The sequence below is a fragment of the Bombina bombina genome, chromosome 7 (assembly GCF_027579735.1).
Source record: "Bombina bombina isolate aBomBom1 chromosome 7, aBomBom1.pri, whole genome shotgun sequence".
Classification (NCBI taxonomy): domain Eukaryota; kingdom Metazoa; phylum Chordata; class Amphibia; order Anura; family Bombinatoridae; genus Bombina; species Bombina bombina.
In genome coordinates, this window is record NC_069505.1 from 390,491,230 (window position 1) to 390,514,551 (window position 23,322).

Genomic DNA, 23,322 nt, shown 5'->3' on the forward strand with positions numbered 1-23,322 from the left:
GTACATATTCTCTCACGTTGTTAGCCATATTAGGCCACCAAAAAAGTCTGTCTAAAAGATCTTTTGTCCTCCTGATCCCAGGGTGTCCAAAGAGGGGAGAATCATGGTGCTGTTTGAGTACTACAGGTCTAAGTTCTTCAGGTTTGTAAAGTTTTGATCCATAGTAATAGAGGTCTTTGACCTTTTTCAGGTCTTTAAGCGGCAGATCCTTGTCTGTACATAAGGCAGATTGGAGTTGAGAGGTGAATACTTGTAGCAATACTAGGAAATTCTTCTGAGGTATAATGGAGCCAGGTGATGGAGATATTGGAGGTCTCTGTTCTCTTCGAGATAAAGCGTCAGCCTTTCCGTTTTTTTATCCAGGTCTGTAAATAATCTGATAATTGAATCTACTGAAATACAAGCTCCACCTTACTTGCCTTCCTGATAAAGTTTTGTTTTTCTGAAGATATTCAAGGTTCCTATGATCAGTATATATGATAATCGGAAGTTCGGTGCCTTCGAGTAAATGTCTCCAATGTTCAAAGGAACTTTTTATTACGAGAAGTTCCTTCTCCCCTATGGGGTAGTTCATCTCAGGTGGTGACATAACCCTGGAATAATAGAATAATATGCCACTGGATGTCGAGTTTCATGGGGATTCTTGCACTGTGAGAGGACAGCACCCAGTGCATAGTCAGAGGAATTGACTTCTAAAATAAACTGTAAGGTAGGGTCGGGAAAATGAAGAATGGGTGCTGTAGTAAAGGATCTTTTTAGAAATTCAAAGGAGTGGGTAGCCTCATTATTCCAACGGAATGGAGTGGTAGAACTCGTAAGTTTTGTGAGGGGAAAGAGAATTTCAATCCTAGGATTGAAAAAGGTGTACACTTGTATAGCACTCTAACCTAAGGGGAAGTGGCTCAGGGTTAGAACAATTAATTCTAAGGGAGGAAAACGGTATCAACCGTAACAGATTAAAATATAACCTTTATTAGGAATCACTTTAAAATAAATCCACAAACAAACATATTTTTTATTAAAAACACAGAATTTAAATAAGGAAATAATATGCTGCGTGTTATGTTCAACACAGAAAATTGCTTACAGGGTTAATTCTTGGCCTAGGATTAGGAATCCATAGCCAAGAAAAAATATTCTAATAAATGCAAGATATTCGGTGTTATTGGGTATATTCACAGGTGTTGGGTGCAACTTAAAGGGACAGTATACACTCATTTTCATATAACTGCATGTAATAGACACTACTATAAAGAATAAGATGCACAGATACTGATAAAAAAATCCAGTATAAAACTGTTTAAAAACTTACTTAAAAGCTCTCAGTTTGGCTCTGTTGAAAAGGTAGCTGGAAAGCCCACTGCAAGTGGCAAATAAGACCCTCCCCCCCTCCCTCTTCTTTTGCATATGAAAAGACCCTTTACACAAACAGGAGCAAGCTGGAGAAGGTAGCTGACAGTATTCTCATAAAACTTTGGGGCTTGGTTAGGAGTCTGAAAATCAGAGCAATGTTATTTAAAAATAAGCAAAAATATCCATTTTGTTAAGAAAAAAACTTTATGGGCTATATAAATAGATTATCTACAACACATTTATGCAAAGAAAAAATGAGTGTATAATGTCCCTTTAACGTTAGTATTCTGTTTTTTGCACCTGTTCTACTACCTGTTTTTGCACTACTGTGCTTACCACTTTTTAATCTATCTTGTATGATTTTAACAAGTTTGGAATAAAATTGAACTTTTATATATCTGTGGGCTTGGAGCGCTTATTTTTCCCTACATTGGATGAACGTTAGTATTCAACTGGCTAAAAATCAATATTACACTATAATAGCGTTATTTACTGTATATTTAGCCGTTCATGTCACTTGTCTAATATTTGCAACGTTTATTTAAAGTTAGATTAGATATGCGTTACTATATAGCCCCTCTAGATACTCTGTAGGATAGATCATGCGTTACTAAGTTGCCACTGGTGATACTATATAAGAATAGAGGGAATTAAATACTCCTCCTTCATTCACTGTTGTCTACAGTTATGAATAATACTCTTATCAAAATTGCATATATATTCCTATGTCCTGAGTATCTGAGTATCTATTAGAGACTAATATTGCTGTTTTTAATCTCTCCCAATTATAAGTCGGTTTATGTTTTTTTTTTGTTAACTTTAATACACCTTAATATTGTATTCCCATCTGGTATTTTATTCTGCAATATACTATAGTAGTTATGCTGGTTTCAAAGATTTGTACAATAATAGCTCTTTATACTATAGTAGTTATGCTGGTTTCAAAGATTTATGCAACAATAGCTCTTTATAAAGAGATACAGCAATTATACAAGTCTGTTTTCTGTTTTCTATCGGCTAGAAATTTGAAATAAGAAAGAAGGCGCCACCATAGTGCAAGATCAATGGAATAAACAAGCTTCAAATGCGCAAGTATAGCTGGTACTTACAAGCTCCCAGACACTTGAGAAGTGTCACAAATGCCTTCTGGAACCTTTAGAGTCATCCAGCTGACTCCCACTCTCGCAGTTGTTAATCCGCTCTTTGGGGTATTCGGATGGAGACCGAATGTATTGCTCTCCCCACAGGATCACAGATCGTAGATGTGGTCTTAGCTCTAGCAGGCTTTGGTAGAGATAGCCTAACCCGGTAGGCAGATTAGCACAGTGGTGCAGGTGTTAAACAAACACTGTGTATAAGTCCCTCAAAGTAAAATAAAAACTGTTTAAAAACAAGTTTGTGGCTGATCGGAACAGCCAATAGAATGCAAGCTCAATCTGATTGGCTGATTGGATCAGCCAATCGGATTGAACTTGAATCTGATTGGCTGATTCAATCAGCCAATCAGATTTTTCCTACCTTAATTCCGATTGGCTGATAGAATCCTATCAGCCAATCGGAATTCGAGGGACGCCATCTTGGATGATGTCCCTTAAAGGAACCTTCATTCATCGGGAGTCGCCGGAAGAAGAGGATGGATCCGCGTCGGCTGCTTCAAGATGGTCCCGCTCCATGCCGGATGGATGAAGATAGAAGACGCCGCCTGGATGAAGATGTCTGCCGGTCCGGATGTCCTCTTCTTGCCGGATAGGATGAAGACTTCAGAGCCTCTTCTGGACCTCTTCTTGCTGGATAGGATGAAGACTTCGGACCCTCTTCTGGACGGATCGGTGATACCCGGCGTGGTGAAGATAAGGTAGGGAGATCTTCAGGGGCTTAGTGTTTATTTAAGGGGGGTTTGGGTTAGATTAGGGGTATGTAGGTGGTGGGTTGTAATGTTGGGGGGGGTATTGTATGTTTTTTTAAAATGCAAAAGAGCTGTTTACTTTGGGGCATGCCCCGCAAAAGGCCCTTTTAAGGGCTGATAAGGCAAAAGAGCTGTTTAATTTTTATTTTAGAATAGGGTAGGGCATTTTTTTATTTTGGGGGGCTTTGTTATTTTTTTAGGGGGCTTAGAGTAGGTGTAATTAGTTTAAAATTCTTGTAATCTTTTTTTTATTTTTTGTAATTTGGTGCTTGTTTTCTTTGTAATTTAGTTTAGTTGATTTAATTGTAGGTAATTGTAGGTAGTTTATTTAATTAATTTATTGACAGTGTAGTGTTAGGTTTAATTGTAACTTAGGTTAGGATTTATTTTACAGGTAATTTTGTAATTATTTTAACTAGGTAGCTATGAAATAGTTATTAACTATTGTACCTAGTTAAAATAAATACAAAGTTGCCTGTAAAATAAATATAAATCCTAAAATAGATACAATATAATTATTAGTATTAGTATTTAGCTTTAAATAGGATTAATTTATTTAATAAGATTTATTTTATTTTGTTAGATTTAAATTATATTTAACTTAGGGGGGTGTTAGGGTTAGGGTTAGACTTAGCTTTAGGGGTTAATACATTTATTAGAGTAGCGGTGAGGTCCGGTCGGCAGATTAGGGGTTAATACTTGAAGTTAGGTGTCGGCGATGTTAGGGAGGGCAGATTAGGGGTTAATAATATTTATTATAGGGTTTTTGAGGAGGGAGTGCGGCGGTTTAGGGGTTAATACATTTATTATAGTGGCGGCGAGGTCCGGTCGGTAGATTAGGGGTTAATAAGTGTAGGTAAGGTAACGGCGATGTTGGGGGGGGCAGATTAGGGGTTAATAAATATTATGTAGGTGTCAGCGATGTTAGGGGCAGCAGATTAGGGTACATAAGGATAAAGTAGGTTGCGGTGGTGTGCGGTCGGCAGATTAGGGGTTAAAAAATTTAATTATAGTGGCGGTGATGTGGGGGGACCTCGGTTTAGGGGTACATAGGTAGTTTATGGGTGTTAGTGTACTTAAGAGCACAGTAGTTAAGAGCTTTATGAACCGGCGTTAGCCCATAAAGCTCTTAACTCCTGACTTTTTTCTGCGGCTGGAGTCTTGTCGGTAGAGGGTCTAATGCTCACTTCAGCCAAGACTCTAAATACAAGCGTTAGAAAGATCCCATTGAAAAGATAGGATACGCAATTGGCGTAAGGGGATCTGCGGTATGGAAAAGTCGCGACTGGAAAGTGAGCGTTAGACCCTTTCCTGACTGACTGTAAATACCAGCGGGCGGTAAAAACCAGCGTTAGGACCCCCTATTCCACAATTAACTTATATTATCATCACTGCAGCTTGAAAATTATTATCCAGTTAGCTTCAATTTAACAGACTGCCCACAATATATTAATACTATTGGCTGTCAGCTGTAAAATAAGGTGTGTCAGAAAAGTTTTTTAACAACAAAGCTATTCGGTACAACGATTCCTCATTACATCTGCCTTTAACAAGTTGTGCTTTTAAGCATATCAACTAGCTAAGCCCTAACATGTTTTGCCACCAACGTGGCTTTCTCAAAGGGTATGGCGCGGCGTTCGGCGTGGTCTTTTATCGACTCGCATTCCTCCCCTTATGGTGACGTCATCACCTATCACAGTAGATGTTTATGTGTACCAATCATAATCGCCCTGACATTTAGGCTTGATACTGTCTGATAGCTTATTGGGTAATTGCCGATTTAAGGTTTTGGACATTCACACAATGGAATTATGGCAATTCTGTCTTTATTATTTTGATCACATTGTGTATATAATTAAAGATGTATCAATGTGTATCGATCTAATACACTTAGATCGATAATGTAATCTGATACATAATAACAAAATATCATTTCTCCAAGTGTATTAGATCGATACACATTGATACATCTTTAATTATATACACAATGTGACCAAAATAATAAAGACAGAATTGCCATAATTCCATCGTGTGAATGTCCAAAACCTTAAATCGGCAATTACCCAATAAGCTATCAGACAGTATCAAGCCTAAATGTCAGGGCGATTATGATTGGTACACATAAACATCTACTCTGATAGGTGATGACGTCACCATAAGGGGAGGAATGCGAGTCGATAAAAGACCACGCCGCGCCGTACCCTTTGAGAAAGCCTCGTTGGTGGCGAAACATGTTAGGGCTTAGCTAGTTGATATGCTTAAAAGCACAACTTTTTAAAGGCAGATGTAATGAGGAATCATTATACCGAATAGCTTTGTTGTTAAAAAACTTTTCTGACACACGTTATTTTACGGCTGACAGCCGATAGTATTAATATATTGTGGGCAGTCTGTTAAATTGAAGCTAATGGGATAATAATTTTCAAACTGCAGTGACGATAATATAAGTTAATTGCGGAATAGAACACAGACGTATTTTATTCGGTGCTGCATGTAGTAATATTTATGAACTTTATATACAGTTACTGTGCATCTTAAGTTGTATATCGATCGATCAACTATATAATCCTAAGAGAAACATATAGAAAACAGAAAACAGACTTGTATAATTGCTGTATCTCTTTATAAAGAGCTATTGTTGCATAAATCTTTGAAACCAGCATAACTACTATAGTATAAAGAGCTATTATTGTACAAATCTTTGAAACCAGCATAACTACTATAGTATATTGCAGAATAAAATACCAGATGGGAATACGATATTAAGGTGTATTAAAGTTAACAAAAAAAAAAAACATAAACCGACTTATAATTGGGAGAGATTAAAAACAGCAATATTAGTCTCTAATAGATACTCAGATACTCAGGACATAGGAATATATATGCAATTTTGATAAGAGTATTATTCATAACTGTAGACAACAGTGAATGAAGGAGGAGTATTTAATTCCCTCTATTCTTATATAGTATCACCAGTGGCAACTTAGTAACGCATGATCTATCCTACAGAGTATCTAGAGGGGCTATATAGTAACGCATATCGAATCTAACTTTAAATAAATGTTGCAAATATTAGACAAGTGACATGAACGGCTAAATATACAGTAAATAACGCTATTATAGTGTAATATTGATTTTTAGCCAGTTGAATACTAATGTTAAGTTGCACCCAACACCTGTGAATATACCCAATAACACTGAATATCTTGCATTTATTAGAATATTTTTTCTTGGCTATGGATTCCTCATCCTAGGCCACGAATTAACCCTATAAGCAATTTTCTGTGTTGAACATAACACGCAGCATATTATTTCCTTATTTACATTCTGTCAGCTAGATTTGGAGTTTGGCGGCCAAGGGGGTGCGTTAGCTACGCAGGCTTTTTTTCTAAAAATAACTCTGGTATCGAGAGTCCAAAAAAATGCTGCGTTAGGCTCCAAAAAAGGAGCGTAGAGCATTTTTACCGCAAATGCAACTCTCGATACCAGAGTTGCCAATCAGATTGAGCTCGCATTCTATTGGCTGTTCCGATCAGCCAATAGAATGCGAGCTCAATCTGATTGGCTGATTGGATCAGCCAATCGGATTGATCTTGATTCTGATTGGCTGATTCCATCAGCCAATCAGAATATTCCTACCTTAATTCCGATTGGCTGATAGAATCCTATCAGCCAATCGGAATTCGAGGGACGCCATCTTGGATGACGTCCCTTAAAGGAACCGTCATTCGTCGGGAGACGCCGGAAGAAGAGGATGGATCCGCGTCGGCTGCTTCAGGATGGACCCGCTCCGCACCGGATGGAAGAAGATGCCGCTTGGATGAAGATGTTTGCCGGTCCGGATGTCCTCTTCTTGCCGGATAGGAGGAAGACTTTGGAGCCTCTTCTGGACCTCTTCAGCACCGGATGCCGGGACGGATCGGTGATACCTGGTGAGGTGAAGACAAGGTAGGAAGATCTTCAGGGGCTTAGTGTTAGGTTTATTTAAGGGGGGTTTGGGTTAGATTAGGGGTATGTGGGTGGTGGGTTGTAATGTTGGGGGGGGGGGTATTGTATTTTTTTTTTACAGGCAAAAGAGCTGAATTTCTTGGGGCATGCCCCGCAAAGGGCCCTGTTCAGGGCTGGTAAGGTAAAAGAGCTTTTAACTTTATTAATTTAGAATAGGGTAGGGCATTTTTTTATTTTGGGGGTCTTTGTTATTTTATTAGGGGGCTTAGAGTAGGTGTAATTAGTTTAAAATTGTTGTAATATTTTTCTGATGTTTGTAAATATTTTTTTATTTTTTGTAACTTAGTTCTTTTTAATTTTTTGTACTTTAGTTAGTTTATTTCATTGTAGTTATTTGTAGGAATTGTATTTAATTTATTTATTGATAGTGTAGTGTTAGGTTTTATTGTAGGCAATTGTAGGTATTTTATTTAATTAATTTATTGATAGTGTAGTGTTAGGTTTAATTAGAACTTAGGTTAGGATTTATTTTACAGGTAATTTTGTTATTATTTTAACTAGGTAACTATTAAATAGTTCTTAACTATTTAATAGCTATTGTACCTGGTTAAAATAAATACAAAGTTGCCTGTAAAATAAATATTAATCCTAAAATAGCTACAATGTAATTATAATTTATATTGTAGCTATATTAGGGTTTATTTTACAGGTAAGTATTTAGCTTTAAATAGGATTAATTTATTTAATAAGAATTAATTAATTTCGTTAGATTTAAATTATATTTAATTTATGGGGGTGTTAGTGTTAGGGTTAGACTTAGCTTTAGGGCTGAATCCATTTATTATAGTAGCGGTGAGCTCCGGTCGGCAGATTAGGGGTTAATAATTGAAGTTAGGTGTCGGCGATGTTAGGGAGGGCAGATTAGGGGTTAATACTATTTATGATAGGGTTAGTGAGGCGGATTAGGGGTTAATACATTTATTATAGTAGCGGTGCGGTCCGCTCGGCAGATTAGGGGTTAATCAGTGTAGGCAGGTGGAGGCGACGTTGAGGGGGGCAGATTAGGGGTTAATAAATATAATACAGGGGTCGGCGGTGTTAGGAGCAGCAGATTAGGGGTACATAGCTATAATGTAGGTGGCGGCGCTTTGCGGTCGGCAGATTAGGGGTTAATTATTGTAAGTAGCTGGCGGCGACGTTGTGGGGGGCAGGTTAGGGGTTAATAAATATAATACAGGGGTCGGCGGGGTTAGGGGCAGCAGATTAGGGGTACATAGGGATAACTTAGCTGGCGGTGCTTTGCGGTCGGCAGATTAGGGGTTAAAAAAAAATTGAGTGGCAGCGATGTGGGGGGACCTCAGTTTAGGGGTACATAGGTAGTTTATGGGTGTTAGTGTACTTTAGGGTACAGTAGTTAAGAGCTTTATGAACCGGCGTTAGCCCAGAAAGCTCTTAACTCCTGCTTTTTTTCTGCGGCTGGAGTTTTGTCGTTAGAGCTCTAACGCTCACTTCAGAAACGACTCTAAATACCGGAGTTAGAAAGATCCCATTGAAAAGATAGGATACGCAATTGACGTAAGGGGATCTGCGGTATGGAAAAGTTGCGGCTGAAAAGTGAGCGTTAGACCCTATTTTCAGTGACTCCAAATACCGGCGGTAGCCTAAAACCAGCGTTAGGAGCCTCTAACGCTGGTTTTCACGGCTACCGCCAAACTCTAAATCTAGGCCTGTGTTTTTAATAAAATATATGTTTGTTTGTGGATTTATTTTAAAGTGATTCCTAATAAAGGTTATATTTTAATCTGTTACGGTTGATACCGTTTTTTCCTCCCTTAGAATTAATTGTTCTAACCCTGAGCCACTTCCCCTTAGGTTAGAGTGCTATACAAGTGTACATCTTTTTCAATCTTAGGATTGAAATTCTCTTTTCTTTTCAGAATAAAAAAGTACACAGCACCTGACTCTGTCAATTACTTCAAGGTTACTAAACCAGAATTATTTTGCACAGAGAATCCTAAGTACATTTACATAGTAATGCCATTAGTCTTGTTTTTTCTAAGTTTTGTGAGGGGTTTAGCAATTTTAGAAAACCCTTTTATAAACTTTCTATAGTAATTGCTGAAAACCAGGAACCGTTGTAGCTCCTTCCAGGTGGTAGGCTGAGGCCAATGTTTAACTGCTTCTACATCTGGATTCCATTGGGAATAATGGTGTAACCAAGAAAGTATATATTCTGTGTGTGGAAAACACACTTTTTGGCTTTGGCAAATGATCAATGCACTTGAAGTCTTGATAGAACCCACCTAACATGTTTGAAATGTTCGAGAGACTGACAAAAAATTAAGATATCATCCAAATAGACCACTACACATTTATCTAGTAATTCCCTGAAGACATCATTAATAAAGTGCTGAAATGTAGCTGGGGCATTGCATAAGCCGAAAGGCATCACCAGGTACTCGTATAACCCATATCTGGTTCTAAATGCCGTCAGCCACTCGTCTCCCTCCCTTATTCAGACTAAATTATAAGCTCCCCTGAGGTCCAATTTTGTGAACCACTTAGCTTGATGTAAACGTTTGATCAGTTCAGGAATCAGTGGTAGGGGATACTTATTTTTTATTGTGATTTTATTGAGATCCCTATAATCAATTATAGGTCGGAGTGACTGATCTTTATTCTTGACGAAGAACATACCAGCAACTGCTGGTGATACGGATGGTCGTATAAACCCCTTTTTCAAGTTGTCTTCCAGATAAGTTTTTAGATGGTTGAGTTCTGGCTGGCTTAAAGGGTATAGGTGTCCATAAGGAGGTGTTGTACCTGGTTTCAGTTCAATCGGACAATCAAAAGATCTATGAGGGGGGAGATTTTCTGCCTCAGTTTTACTAAAAACTTCAGTAAATTCTGAGTAAACTTTGGGAACGATAGGTTGAACTTCAGAGATCTCAGACAATTGCATAATAACTAAGTGTGTATAACAGGTTTGTAGACAGTATGCAGATTGTAACGTTATTTGGAGGGTTTTCCAGTCTAGAGTGGGTTCATGAATTCATAACCATTGAAAACCTAACACTATTGGGAACAAAGGGAATGGTATGACATCGAAAACAATATATTCATGATGGGAATTATGTATGGTAGTTAATATAGATACTGTGTGATGTGAAATAGGGCCAGTAGAAATCTCAGATCCATCAACTACATGAGTTGGCACAGGTGTTTTCTTTTTTATAAGTGGTATTTTATTCTTATTAACTGAGGTGTTGTCAATATAATTTCCAAAGGCTCCTGTGTTAAGGATGGCTTCTGTCATCATATGGTTTTGGTCCCACTGTAATGAGATAGATACAGTACAGTAAACTGGTTTGTCATGTACAATTAGTGAGGTTAAAGAGATTTTGCACTTACTTTTCTTATTCTTGTCCAGTATGGGGCAATCCTTAACTGTATGTGCTGGATTAGCACAATACATGCACAAAACTTTAGTTTTCCTCCTGAACCTTTCTTCTGCAGTTAAAGGCCCACTTATCATTCCTATGTTTATAGGTTCTGAACTAGATGCGGAATGACTTTGGCTAGGTTGTTCGACATGTGGTGTAGGATTTACATTTCTATTGTAACCAGAATCTGTATGCAGATGCTCACTTCTCCTTTCACTGAGTCTTTATCAATCTGCATGGTCAGCTTCATTAATGCCTCTAGAGTGTCTGGTAAATCAGTCCTGGCTAATTCGTCCTTCACCATGTCAGAGAAACCTAGGCAATATTGATTCCTCAGTGCAACAGTGTTCCATTGGGAGTCGGCTGCATACTGTTTAAACTCTGTTATATACAATTCAACTGGTCTATTCCCTTGCTTCAGGGCTCTCATTTTGCTTTCTGCAGTAATTTGCAAATTAGTGTCAAGATACAACTCATCCATGACAGATAAAATCAATTCTAATGAGGATAGTATCAGATTGTCTGATTCATAATATGAGTTAGCCCAGACCCTTGGTTCACCTCTGAGGAAGGAAATGAGTGTTAAAACCTTAATCCTGTCATTGGGATAAGTTTTCGGTTTAAGGTTAAATGTCAGCATACATGCATTTTTAAACTGGCGAAATGCCTTCCTATCTCCATAAAATAGATCTGGAGGCGAAAGCTATGGTTCTGGAGAGTTGTCAGGTATGATGGGCTTGCTGGAAAGTGATTCACTGATAACCTTCCGGAGAGTTTCATTTTCCACTTGAAGATCCTTAAGCCCTGACCCAATCAATCAACTTGTTGAGATAAATTATAAACTATTTGGGGAAGATCTGCTGGATTCATGTTATGGCTTTTTTATTATGTAAGTATAGGTCTTTATTATTCTTAGATCAAATGTATCCACAAGATCTTTGGCTGCTTAAAGTGAATTTGATACATGAGTATTTGAACAAGGAGTGTAACATGTATCAACTTCTTGTTTATAAATTGAGTCAGTATTAAATTTACTTGAGATTAAGTAGTTCAAGGATGACAGTGCTAGTAACGTACTTCAGTAGAGATACTCAGGGAAACCAACACATGTTGTTAGCTGTTCAGTCTGAGGCTGTTTGTAATGGAGCGGCGGAGCAAGGATTGCCGATGACTCTGAGGCTGTAGGTAAAGCTGCGGCTGAGTAAGGATCCCTGATGCAGACGACATAGGGGGAAAACCCACAGACAACTAGAGAGGATTATGATGACGACAGCCAGTGGGCGTGTCGGAACTCCGATCTTACGGAGCGGTGTATGCAGTCCCGAAGTTTTATTCTCCATAGAAAATAGGTATGGTTATATGTGGGTCCCGTAATGTAGATGGTAAGTTTGTTGAGGAAAGTTTAGTAGGTGGAAACAGGATTGTGATGAGAGATGGTAAATCCGTAACACGTAAGTCCTGAATACAGCAAATTAATTCTTTGCAACAAAGTTCTTTGGATAAATGCAGGAATGCGAAATAGAAAGTCTTATTCCTCAGTAGAAATAATAGTAGTCCAAGTAGAGCTAATATAAGAAGTGAATTCTCGTGCTGAGATTCACTATGGCTGTGTTCCTTGCTTGGACAAAATAACAAAGCACCTGTTAAACATCAACGTAACACTTAAGTAGGGAGAATGGGTTGGATTAACACACAGTAGTGAAACATATAGGTCCTAAAAGGTAAAGGATACAGATTCCTTAGATGGTCCTTACACCTTTTGGATTGTTGGTTAGGTCATTTTGGTAGTGGTTGCCATTCGGTTGCTCTGGCATTCAAAATGTCTACATTATCTACAGGGACATTATTGTGTCGAAGGACAGAATGGAGCCCTAGTGAAACCATGAGTTTCATGCCCTGTTCCGGGTGAGAGATAACATAGGAGTGTTCTTCGAATTGAAAAAATAATTTAACAGGGAAGCCCTATCTGTATTTTACATTGTGTTTTCGGAGGCATTGTGTGGTTTGTTGGAAGGAGTGTTTCTTTGTTAGGGTGTGAGAAGAGAGATCTGGAAAGATTTGTACAGTCTGATAGGGGTCTGTCACAGATACCAGACAGCTAAGACTACCCCCCACCCCCCCTACAACCTCACCCCTGTTGTTTCTCAGTGGTTTTTGGCTCCTCGGAGCAACCACAATATCTGGAAGCTTTTGTTTGCTTGTCTTGTGAAGAGCTGGTGTATGACCAGGAAAACCCTCCTAGGCTGGCTGGGCTCATGAACTCCTTGTCGGCCACCTCACAGCGGACACCTGCCTAACTCCTCTCAGGCTGGCCTCGCTCCTGGAGCTCCCGGTAAGCCACAGGACGGCGGGACACCCGCTAACTTTGCCCCTGGTCGCTCCAGCAGCCCTTTGCCCCAGAGCTCCACTATTTTGGGGATTGGTAGCCCCTAGGGAGGACAAGAGCTGGGGGAATTATCGGAAGGGGAGCTCCTTTTGGAACCAGGGGGTTTTGAACACCCCTACCCCCCATAACTTCAACGGACTATAACTCCGGTCCCCAGTAACGAATCATGCTGATTTTTGGACAGTGGCATCTGGGGACTGAGATCTTTAAAATGATACCCACCCACCGGGATCACCCCTAAACCGCCACCCCTAGGTACTGAGATTATGTGGGACTGTGGCTCCTATGGAGGTGTCGGCTGTCTGGAGGGGTGGGAATGGCGGGAAAATTGTGGAATTGTCCTTTGTCTTATCAAGATGAGATGTGTGTATAAAAGGAGTGTGTGTTTTCAAAAAATCAGTTCTTATTTCACCTGAATGCTAGTCTGTCTAGTCATTTAGGTTGGATCCTGCTAGAATCACTTTCCTGGGCTATATAGAAGCCTGTTCCAGGCATAGAAAGGACCCTCAGACAGAGCTACCCAGTCTGGGTAGCTGGAGTATGCCACACGGTGGGACCCTGAATACTGGTGATGTCGGGCATCAGGGGTGGCTACAGGCTGTGGTCACTTGCCAGCTACATAGCTGCAGTCGGCAGGGAGGAAGCAGAACCCGTTTGGCGGAGCTACCCAGTCGGGGTAGCCGGGGTATACTTCACATTGGCTGGCAGCGTTGGGATCTGCTTTTTCCACATGATTACTGCTGACAGAGGAGAAGGGCCACAGTAGCTGGTAACTATGGGAGCCGAGTTCCTAAGGAGAGTACAGGAGGCACTAACCCAGCTGTACGGTCCTGGTACTGAACTGGACCAGCTGAGCTGGAGGAGAATTGTCCGCCTGCAACTATGGAGGGAGAGGCTTCAACAAGAAAAGGATTGTGATGGAAAGGTCCTCCCACAGATGATGAGAAGTACTGAGTCCGGTGGGACTTGCGAGTGCCTTTCCAGGGAGAGCAGCCCATGGAGGAATGGCTATCGGAACTAGATGGACTAGTCCAGGCAGAGATGTGGGTGGAGGACAGCTACCGGGCCCTCCGATGGCTCGCTATGCAAGCACGACCATGGCTGGAGGATTGCTCCCCCACAGAGGGCTTTGGCTTCGGCGGCCCTGGATTACTATTGGAAAAGTTGACAGAGGACCTAGAATTTGGGAGCTGGGTGAAACTGAGAGTAAAGAACATTGGCCTCTCCCGAGAGCAGCTGTTGGATCTCTCGGGGATACCCTGGCTGGTATCCAATATGGTATCGCTTATTTTCCAAGAATAGGAACTGGAAAAGGCATACAAGAGGCTGCTAGACTGAGTTCAGCAGCATGCCACGGAGTCTGCATGGAGCTGTGGTGCAGCACTCTGGGAATCATGGAGGTTGGCCTCAGATGAGTGGCAACAGAGCATAAGCGATGACGAGCTGCTAGATACAGATCAGTAGCCTGGCCCCGAGCTTAAAGACATGAACAAGGGAACCACCCCAGCAGAAGCGCTGGCAACAGGCCAGAGAGCCGCCGGCCTCTGCCCAGCACCTGTAACAGCTCCAGGAAACCAGGGAGAGGAGGTAGGTGTCCTCCCTCCCCTTACACAGAACCCCTTCCTGGGAGAGGAGACAGTCGGTCTCTCTCCCCAGCGGCAGAGCCATCCCCTGGGAGTGGAAGTAGTCGTCCTCCCTCCCCTTACACAGAACCCCTTCCTGGGAGAGGAGACAGTCGGTCTCTCTCCCCAGCGGCAGAGCCAGGAGCAGGGAGAGGAGACAGTCGGTCTCTCTCCCCAGTGGCAGAGCCATCCCCTGGGAGTGGAGGTAGTCATCATCCCTCCCCGTAAGCAGAACCCCTTCCTGGGATAGGAGACAGTTGGCCTCTCTCCCCAGCAGCAAAGCCAGGAGCAGGGAGAGGAGACAGTCGGTCTCTCTCCCCAGCGGTGGAGCCATCCCCTAGGAGCGGAGGTAGTCATCTTCCCTCCCCGTAAGCAGAACCCCTTCCTGGGGGAGGAGAAAGTTGGTCTCCCTCCCCAGCAGCAGAGCAGTTTCCCATGGAGCGGAGGTTGCAGACCTCCCTCCCCAGCAGTAGATCTACTTCTCGGGAGAAGAGACAGGCGGTCTCTCTCCTCAGTAGCTTGGCAGGGTCTCTACCCTATTCTCGTCCCGGAGTATTTCTCACAGGGGGGTACCCGCTCATGCAGTTGGCGCCACAAGTTTGGGCACCCGAGTTTTGCCTGCCCCACCAACGAGCAACTTCCACCTGCAGTCGGGAAACCGGCAATGGCTTTGTTGGATACCCGCCCCTGCATTTGGTGCCACCAGTTTGGGCACCCAAGTCTTGCCTGCCCCACCAAGGAGCAACCTCAACCTACAGTCTGGGGTGGGGATACAGCCGGGAAACCAGCAATGGCTTTGTTTGTGGGTGGGTCAGTCGGTACTAAACAGAGTGTCACAGAGAGAGGCAGAGTGGCCCTCCACTTCTCGGTTGCTGGGAGAGGTTATCCCATCACTCCTGAGCTTGGGACATTGCATTATGTGACTATCCCTGCACCCAGGGCGCAGGATATAAATGCCAGCAGGAACCCCCCAGGATGCCCCAAGCTCAGGAGTGATGGGATAACCTCTCCCAGCAACCGAGAAGTGGAGGGCCACCGTCGGACAGCCCCAGGCCGACCTGTTAAGGGTCTAGCCGGGTCTGCCGAACTGGAGGGGGGGAGATGTCACGGATACCAGACAGCTAAGGATACCCCCCACCCCACCCCCCCTACAACCTCACCCTGTTGTTTCTCTGTGGTTTTGGGCTCCTCAGAGCAACCACAATCTCTGGAAGCTTGTGTTTGCTTGTCTTGTGAAGAGCTGGTGTATGACCAGGAAAAACCCTCCTAGGTTGGCCGGGCTCCTGGAACTCCCGGTCGGCCACCTCACAGCGGACACCCGCCTAACTCCTCTCAGGCTGGCTGGGCTCCTGGAGCTCCCGGTCGGCCACGGGACGGCGGGATACCCACTAACTTTGCCCCTGGTCGTTCCAGCAGCCCTTTGCCCAAAAGCTTCGCTCTTTTGGGGATTGGTAGCCCCTAAGGAGGACAAGAGCTGGGGGAATTATCGGAGGGGAGCTCCTTTTGGAACCGTGGGTTTTGGACACCCCTAACCCCCATAACTTCAACGGACTATAACTCCAGTCCCCAGTAATGAATCACGCTGATTTTTGGACTGTGGCAGCTTTAAAATGACACCCTGGAAGTGTCGCTCCACCGGGATCACCCCGAAACCACCACCCCTAGGTACTGGGATTATGTGGGACTGTGGTTCCTATGGAGGTGCCGGGCTGTCTGGAGGGGCGGGGATGGCGGGAAAATTGTGGGATTGTCCTGTCTTATCAATATAAGATGTGTGTATAATAAAATGTGTGTTTTCAATAAAATCAGTTCTTATTTCACCTGAATGCTAGTCTGTCTAGTCATTTAGGTGGGCTCCTGCTAGAATCACTTTCCTGGGCTACATAGCAGTCTGTTCTAGGCAGAGAAAGGACCGGGCAGAGCTACCCAGTCTGGGTAGCTGGAGTATGCCACAGGGTGGGACCCTGAATACTGGTGCTGTCGGGTATCAGGGGTGGCTACAGGCTGTGGTCACTTGCCAACTACATAGCTGCAGTCGGCAGGGAGATACTCAGGGAAACCAACACATGTTGTTAGCTGTTCAGTCTGAGGCTGTTTGTAATGGAGCGGCTGAGCAAGGATTGCCGATGACTCTGAGGCTGTAGGTAAAGCTGCGGCTGAGTAAGGATCCCTGATGCAGAAGACATAGGGGGAAAACCCACAGACAACTAGAGAGGATGATGATGACGACAGCCAGTGGGCGTGTCGGAACTCCGATCTTACAGAGCGGTGTATGCAGTCCCGAAGTTTTATTCTCCATAGAAAATAGGTATGGTTATATGTGGGTCCCGTAATGTAGATGATAAGTTTGTTGAGGAAAGTTTAGTAGGTGGAAACAGGATTGTGATGAGAGATGGTAAATCCGTAACACGTAAATCCTGAATACAGCAAATTAATTCTTTGCAACAAAGTTCTTTGGATAAATGCAGGAATGCGAAATAGAAAGTCTTATTCCTCAGTAGAAATAATAGTAGTCCAAGTAGAGCTAATATAAGAAGTGAATTCTCGTGCTGAGATTCACTATGGCTGTGTTCCTTGCTTGGACAAAATAACAAAGCACCTGTTAAACATCAACGTAACACTTAAGTAGGGAGAATGGGTTGGATTAACACACAGTAGTGAAATATAAAGGTCCTAAAAGGTAAAGGATACAGATTCCTTAGATGGTCCTTACACCTTTTGGATTGTTGGTTAGGTCATTTTGGTAGTGGTTGCCATTCGGTTGCTCTGGCATTCAAAATGTCTACATTATCTACAGGGACATTATTGTGTCAAAGGACAGAATGGAGCCCTAGTGAAACCAGGAGTTTCATGCCCTGTTCCGGGTGAGAGATAACATAGGAGTGTTCTTCGAATTGAAAAAATAATTTAACAGGGAAGCCCTATCTGTATTTTACATTGTGTTTTCGGAGGCATTGTGTGGTTTGTTGGAAGGAGTGTTTCTTTGTTAGGGTGTGAGAAGAGAGATCTGGAAAGATTTGTACAGTCTGATAGGGGTCTGTCACAGATACCAGACAGCTAAGACTACCCCCCACCCCCCCTACAACCTCATCCCTCTTGTTTCTCAGTGGTTTTTGGCTCCTCAGAGCAACCACAATATCTGGAAGCTTTTGTTTGCTTGTCTTGTGAAGAGCTGGTGTATGACCAGGAAAACCCTCCTAGGCTGGCTGGGCTCCTGAACTCCTTGTCGGCCACCTCACAGCGGACACCTGCCTAACTCCTCTCAGGCTGGCCTCGCTCCTGGAGCTCCCGGTAAGCCACGGGACGGCGGGACACCCGCTAACTTTGCCCCTGGTCGCTCCAGCAGCCCTTTGCCCCAGAGCTCCACTATTTTGGGGATTGGTAGCCCCTAGGGAGGACAAGAGCTGGGGGAATTATCGGAAGGGGAGCTCATTTTGGAACCAGGGGTTTTGAACACCCCTACCCCCCATAACTTCAACGGACTATAACTCCGGTCCCCAGTAACGAATCATGCTGATTTTTAGACAGTGGCATCTGGGGACTGAGATCTTTAAATTGATACCCACCCACCGGGATCACCCCTAAACCGCCACCCCTAGGTACTGAGATTATGTGGGACTGTGGCTCCTATGGAGGTGTCGGCTGTCTGGAGGGGTGGGAATGGCGGGAAAATTGTGGAATTGTCCTTTGTCTTATCAAGATGAGATGTGTGTATAAAAGGAGTGTGTGTTTTCAATAAAATCAGTTCTTATTTCACCTGAATGCTAGTCTGTCTAGACATTTAGGTTGGATCCTGCTAGAATCACTTTCCTGGGCTATATAGAAGCCTGTTCCAGGCATAGAAAGGACCATCAGACAGAGCTACCCAGTCTGGGTAGCTGGAGTATGCCACACGGTGGGACCCTGAATACTAGTGATGTCGGGCATCAGGGGTGGCTACAGGCTGTGGTCACTTGCCAGCTACATAGCTGCAGTCGGCAGGGAGGAAGCAGAACCCGTTTGGCGGAGCTACCCAGTCGGGGTAGCCGGGGTATACGTCACATTGGCTGGCAGCGGTGGGATCTGCTTCTTCCACATGATTCCTGCTGACAGAGGAGAAGGGCCACAGTAGCTGGTAACTATGGGAGCCGAGTTCCTAAGGAGAGTACAGGAGGCACTAACCCAGCTGTACGGTCCTGGTACTGAACTGGACCAGCTGAGCTGGAGGAGAATTGTCCGCCTGCAACTATGGAGGGAGAGGCTTCAACAAGAAAAGGATTGTGATGGAAAGGTCCTCCCACAGATGATGAGAAGTACTGAGTCCGGTGGGACTTGCGAGTGCCTTTCCAGGGAGAGCAGCCCATGGAGGAATGGCTATCGGAACTAGATGGACTGGTCCAGGCAGAGATGTGGGTGGAGGACAGCTACCGGGCCCTCCGATGGCTCGCTATGCAAGCACGACCATGGCTGGAGGATTGCTCCCCCACAGAGGGCTTTGGCTTCGGTGGCCCTGGATTACTATTGGAAAAGTTGACAGAGGACCTAGAATTTGGGAGCTGGGTGAAACTGAGAGTAAAGAACATTGGCCTCTCCCGAGAGCAGCTGTTGGATCTCTCGGGGATACCCTGGCTGGTATCCAATATGGTATCGCTTATTTTCCAAGAATAGGAACTGGAAAAGGCATACAAGAGGCTGCTAGACTGAGTTCAGCAGCATGCCACGGAGTCTGCATGGAGCTGTGGTGCAGCACTCTGGGAATCATGGAGGTTGGCCTCAGATGAGTGGCAACAGAGCATAAGCGATGACGAGCTGCTAGATACAGATCAGTAGCCTGGCCCCGAGCTTAAAGACTTGAACAAGGGAGCCACCCCAGCAGAAGCACTGGCAACAGGCCAGAGAGCCGCCGGCCTCTGCCCAGCACCTGTAACAGCTCCAGGAAACCAGGGAGAGGAGGTAGATGTCCTCCCTCCCCTTACACAGAACCCCTTCCTGGGAGAGGAGACAGTCGGTCTCTCTCCCCAGCTGCAGAGCCATACCCTGGGAGTGGAAGTAGTCGTCCTCCCTCCCCTTACACAGAACCCCTTCCTGGGAGAGGAGACAGTCGGTCTCTCTCCCTAGCGGCAGAGCCAGGAGCAGGGAGAGGAGACAGTCGGTCTCTCTCCCCAGTGGCAGAGCCATCCCCTGGGAGTGGAGGTAGTCGTCCTCCCTCCCCGTAAGCAGAACCCCTTCCTGGGATAGGAGACAGTTGGCCTCTCTCCCCAGCAGCAAAGCTAGGAGCAGGGAGAGGAGACAGTCGGTCTCTCTCCCCAGCGGTGGAGCCATCCCCTGGGAGCGGAGGTAGTCATCTTCCCTCCCCGTAAGCAGAACCCCTTCCTGGGGGAGGAGAAAGTTGGTCTCCCTCCCCAGCAGCAGAGCAGTTTCCCATGGAGCGGAGGTTGCAGACCTCCCTCCCCAGCAGTAGATCTACTTCTCGGGAGAAGAGACAGGCGGTCTCTCTCCTCAGTAGCTTGGCAGGGTCTCTACCCTATTCTCGTCCCGGAGTATTTCTCACAGGGGGGTACCCGCTCATGCAGTTGGTGCCACAAGTTAGGGCACCCGAGTTTTGCCTGCCCCACCAACGAGCAACTTCCACCTGCAGTCGGGAAACCGGCAATGGCTTTGTTGGATACCCGCCCCTGCATTTGGTGCCACCAGTTTGGGCACCCGAGTCTTGCCTGCCCCACCAAGGAGCAACCTCAACCTACAGTCTGGGGTGGGGATACAGCCGGGAAACCAGCAATGGCTTTGTTTGTGGGTGGGTCAGTCGGTACTAAACAGAGTGTCACAGAGAGAGGCAGAGTGGCCCTCCACTTCTCGGTTGCTGGGAGAGGTTATCCCATCACTCCTGAGCTTGGGACATTGCATTATGTGACTATCCCTGCACCCAGGGCGCAGGATATAAATGCCAGCAGGAACCCCCCAGGATGCCCCAAGCTCAGGAGTGATGGGATAACCTCTCCCAGCAACCGAGAAGTGGAGGGCCACCGTCGGACAGCCCCAGGCCGACCTGTTAAGGGTCTAGCCGGGTCTGCCGAACTGGAGGGGGGGAGATGTCACGGATACCAGACAGCTAAGGATACCCCCCACCCCACCCCCCTACAACCTCACCCTGTTGTTTCTCTGTGGTTTTGGGCTCCACAGAGCAACCACAATCTCTGGAAGCTTGTGTTTGCTTGTCTTGTGAAGAGCTGGTGTATGACCAGGAAAAACCCTCCTAGGTTGGCCGGGCTCCTGGAACTCCCGGCCGGCCACCTCACAGCGGACACCCGCCTAACTCCTCTCAGGCTGGCTGGGCTCCTGGAGCTCCCGGTCGGCCACGGGACGGCGGGATACCCACTAACTTTGCCCCTGGTCGTTCCAGCAGCCCTTTGCCCAAAAGCTTCGCTCTTTTGGGAATTGGTAGCCCCTAAGGAGGACAAGAGCTGGGGGAATTATCGGAGGGGAGCTCCTTTTGGAACCGTGGGTTTTGGACACCCCTAACCCCCATAACTTCAACGGACTATAACTCCAGTCCCCAGTAATGAATCACGCTGATTTTTGGACTGTGGCAGCTTTAAAATGACACCCTGGAAGTGTCGCTCCACCGGGATCACCCCGAAACCGCCACCCCTAGGTACTGGGATTATGTGGGACTGTTGTTCCTATGGAGGTGCCGGGCTGTCTGGAGCGGCGGGGATGGCGGGAAAATTGTGGGATTGTCCTGTCTTATCAATATAAGATGTGTGTATAATAAAATGTGTGTTTTCAATAAAATCAGTTCTTATTTCACCTAAATGCTAGTCTGTCTAGTCATTTAGGTGGGCTCCTGCTAGAATCACTTTCCTGGGCTACATAGCAGTCTGTTCTAGGCAGAGAAAGGACCGGGCAGAGCTACCCAGTCTGGGTAGCTGGAGTATGCCACAGGGTGGGACCCTGAATACTGGTGCTGTCGGGTATCAGGGGTGGCTACAGGCTGTGGTCACTTGCCAACTACATAGCTGCAGTCGGCAGGGAGGAAGCAGAACCAATTTGGCGGAGCTACCCAGTTGGGGTAGCCGGGGTATCCGTCACATGGGTCTTTCAGATTTTTGTTGAGAAATGAGGCTCTGAGTATTTTTTCCTTAAAGGTATAATAATGCAGTCTGATTATGACATCTCTGGGAGTACCTGATGTAGCATTTCTAGGGAGTAAAGCTTGGTGAGCTCTGTCTATGAGTGATTCCTGGTTTTGTAGCTTTCCAAGAAGTTCTTTGAATAGGCCCATCAGGAAGCCAGGCAATTCTGCAGGTCCTACTTCCTCAGGGATACCTCAGATACTGATATTATTATGGCATGACCTGTCTTCCAGGTCCAGAATTTTGGATTCCAAGTCTGAGATCATGTCTGCTAGAGATTGAGTATAGGAGAGAAGATTGGTATGATCTTCGTGAAGGTCTTCATGCTTTCTCTCTAGTTGTTTAGTACAGTCTCCCAGGGATGACTCTATTAAGCTCCGTAACTAAAGTCTTAAGATCCTGTTTAAGAGAGGAGTAGTGAGAGTCTATTTTATCAGAGAGTACTTTGATAGAATCCAAAATAGATGAATATCCTGGAAATGATCTGTCAGTATGGTGGGTGTCAGGTCTGTGTGTACCCTTAGATGAAAAGGTAGATTCCCTGAAGTCTTCGTCTGATACATCCTGATCATATTGGATTTTTCTGTTAAAATGGTCTGCAGTTCTTTTAGGTACATCAGACTGCTTTTGTTTTTTCTTTTGAGAATGAGCCATGGTGATGTTTAAGATATTTGCCTTAGGTGTTGTTATGTTACAGGTATATAACACTTCTTGTGTATGAGAGAGACAAAAAGTCTGACACTCCCTGTGTGGTGGAGTTAATCCATCATTTCCTTTCTAGGTTGTGATGTAAAATAGGTAGGATATAGGGTTTATGTGATAGTGACTTGATTGAAAATCTAGGGAAGCGAAGAGATAACTGTCTCTCTCCTGGGGAAGTGCTCCTCTAGGGCGATGTAGGAAAAAGGGAATTGGGATATGACCCATGGGCAGAGTGGGCCTATGGGAAAGGAAAGAGAGAAACCAGGTGTACTAACTCTCTGGAGAGCGTATTATTAGGAGATTTAGATTAGATAGAGCTGACTGTGGGTTCCACAGAGGAAGTGTTGAGCCTTGTAGTCTGATTAAGCAAGGCCGACTAACCTGTGGGCCCAAAATGCAAATATATAGCCATGTGGCGAGAGCTCCGAGAAATAAATTGGCAGTTCAAGCGCCTTCATAGTCTGGGTGAGTTGGGAAGTCAACTCCTGTGTAGAAGCAATTGATGCAATGGTAAAGTACCCTGTTTTCTTATATATACAATATATATATATATATATATATATATATATATATATGTATATATATATATATATATATATATATATATTTATTTATATATATATATATATATATATATATATATATATGTACTGTATGTGTTTTACAGAAGAAATAGAACATACTCTGCTATGTGAAGAACATTGTAATGTGAAATATTCATATTTGATTTTGGGTTAGTGCACTTTGGTTAATCACGATCGTGTTTGCGCGTGAGTAGGGTGTTTCCACTTTCGCACTCCATTGAAGTCTATGGGGAAATACATTCAGATTTTTGGGTGCATCGGGTTAG